At 44.2% G+C, this 3,006-nt stretch overlaps 1 protein-coding gene across 19 annotated transcripts in view; it reads left to right on the top strand.

The window, feature by feature from the left end:
* Positions 1–3,006, top strand: part of LOC102248091 (protocadherin gamma-C4) — a 162,808-nt gene that overhangs the window by 151,393 nt on the left and 8,409 nt on the right. The window lies entirely within an intron of this gene.

Raw genomic sequence — 3,006 nt, forward strand, 5'->3', positions numbered from 1 at the left:
GAGGAAGGGAGATTGCTTATTCAGTCCAACCCTGGTTCCAGCCCTCCACTGCCTTTCTGCCCCATTTCCTTCCCCACCACCCTGGCTACTGGCCACCAGGTTGAAAATAGGGCTCACGTTGAGTTCCTCAGTAAACCTGGTTCAAGTTCAAGCCAGCACTGGGTCTCATTGCCTAGACAAAGGGGGGAAAGGCCCAAGTTCTGCAGTTCTTGCTTGCCAGGCGCTCCTCCTCTGCACCTTTTGGCTTCTGACCCCAACAGCTGTTGTCTGGAGGTCTGAATCCTGCAAGCCAGTTTCCCCTTCTCAGGCTGTAACCACGCCCCGCCTTGCAGCTGTTCCCAGCCTCTGCACAGAGGAGACCGTCCCCACTCAGCTTCCCCTGCCCCCACTCTGTTCTCTTTAATGGTTTCCCACTACCCTTCCCTCCTACCCACCCTCCTCTGAGAGACACCATCCCTGCTCTCATTCAACACATTAGCAATCGTTTTTAAAATAATTCATGCTCATTATGGAAACACGAGAAATAGAGAACGAAATTTCAAAGAAAAAGTACTCATAATTTCACAACCCAGGGAAAACACCACTAACATTTTTTTAACATGAAAAATTTTAAATCTATACAAAAGTAGAGAGAATAATAAAATGAATTGTTTATGAATTTGTTCACAGAATACTGAGAACTTTCATTCCCAGTACCTGGTATATTTCTCACCATTTTTTTCTTTGTATTAAAATCATACTGTTCATTTATTTTGGGGGGGGGGTCTTTGCAATATAGCACAAAAAATTCCCCAAAGTCTATAAAAAATTCTTGAAAATTCATTTAACTGTTGCATAATAGCCCCAGATATAGGATGGGGGAAAATAGGTGTATAGTTGTGAGTATGTGAAACACAGTGTTTACTCTTGTATTATTATTTATTAGTTATTGTATTTTTTTCCATATGAACAACTGTAAACCTACTTTTCCCCAACCCTGTATATATATATATTTAAATGCTGATAGGTTTTTACTGCACTGAAAAAATATATATGCATTTATATTTTATCATTTAAATCCAGGCTGTTGTCAGGAGTGACTTCCCCAGGTTTCTTCTTTTTTAGAGTCTGTTTCAGGAAGCATTTTCTCAAAGCCCAGCCTCTGGGCTGCTCCCCACACATACCCAGCACACCCGGATACAGGCTCCTTAGGGCGAGCACTGTATCTATCATTTCTTAAGTCCCAGGGCTTGTCACAGGCCCTGACACATAGTGGGTGCTTGGGAAATGATCAATTAGATGTAGTCTCTCTCCTCCACTTTTATTTTTCATTGTTTTCCAAATTCTGGAAGAGTCCCCTCTACCTACTGCTGGGGGTCCAGGCCTCCCTGCTGAAGCCCAGTGTGTTGTTGGAGTCCCTTAGGACTATTTCAGTTGCAGCTCTGACAGTTACCAGCTGTGTGACTTTGGGAAAGTTTCTCAACTTCTCAGAGCCCTGATTTCATCTGCTGGAAAAGAGGGAAGAGGGATAATCATAACACTTAATGCACGTGGTTCTGAGGCTGAAATAGATGAATATATATATATCTCCCAGTCAGCCCAATGTCCAGAAATAGGAAGCTGTCAGCAAATGGTTCAGAAAGCAGTCTCTCCCACTTCATTCATCTCCTTTAAAGAGCTGGCAGCCTGCCCAGGTGCTTGGCCTCCAACCTTCAACGGTTTCCCTAGAATCTTCCAGCCTACCCTCCTTCCACTCACCTTTATTCCCTCAACACCACTACCCACCTCCACAGGGCATCCTCCTAACCTGGTATCTGACCCTATTGTCTACCTCACAGCCCCAAAGCTCTTCTCCTGGCTGTCCCTACCATCTGCTGTCCCCACTCTGTCCCCATTAGGCCCTTCACCTAGGCCTGAGCCTGCCAGCCTCAACCCTGCACCCTCAGGCAGGCCCACAGCAGCTCTGTCAGGCTTGAGTCAGGACTTCTGGAGGCAGAGGTGGCTGAGGCCCTATCACTGGGCTCTTGTCCTCCCAGAGGTAACCCAACCCTCAGTCCTCTCACAGGAGCAAGAGTGCTCTTTAAATACTTAAATCCAATCATGTCAACCCCCTTTTAAACCCCTCAGTGGCTTCCCAGAGCTCTTAGGATTTGACTAAAATCTTTATTGTCCGCTCTGCAGGCCCAGCCCCTGATACACCTGCCCTGGCAGGACCACACTGGCTTTCCTTTAGTCCTTTAAACTCACCAAGCTTCTCCCACCTCAGGGATGTCACTCCCTCTGCCTGGAAAGCTCTCTCCACAACACCACACCTTCTCCTAGATGACTTCATTTGACCCCTCAATTTTTTACTTTGAAATGTTTCAAACCTATCGAAAAGTTGAAAGAATAGTATGATGAACACCTGAATACTCTTTTTACCTAGATGCATTATTTGATACTATTTTAAGGTTATTATTATGTTTTAATGCAAACATATCCAATTAAAATTTCAGAGAAAAGGCTAAACTGCTTAACTCAGTAAAAATGTTTTTTTGCAATTGTTCAAATGAATACAATGCTTCCAAAATGCTCTTTGGAAATTCTTGTAAATTTTCTTGCTTGCTTCCTTGCTCTACTGCCTTTGTTAATATTTTGCACGCGCACACATACACTCTCATGCCTTCAGGTCTCCTCTCTCCTGTTGCCAAATCCTCACAGTGACCTAACACTCTCCATGACCTTTTCCAATCCATTCAGGCAACAAATATTTACTGAGAACTTGGAGTGCCTGACGTTGCCAAGGGTCCCCTAATAGACTGTGTGTGTGTCAGGGTGCTTCCCCCCTTTCCTCAAAAATGGAAATGATTTAATCCTTGAAAATTCAAAAAAAGCTGGAAATAGTCACTTATGGGAAAAACCCAAGTTGGGAGAATTCCTTAGGGCTCTTTTATGGGTTGGCATTTTTAACAATTGTGAGTCACTCCTTGCTCTTCTCAACACTGGGAGCATCTAAAGGTCTTAATTAGGTGCTGCAGTAGGAAGCAC

The sequence above is a fragment of the Myotis brandtii genome, unplaced genomic scaffold (assembly GCF_000412655.1).
Source record: "Myotis brandtii unplaced genomic scaffold, ASM41265v1 scaffold668, whole genome shotgun sequence".
Lineage (NCBI taxonomy): Eukaryota > Metazoa > Chordata > Mammalia > Chiroptera > Vespertilionidae > Myotis > Myotis brandtii.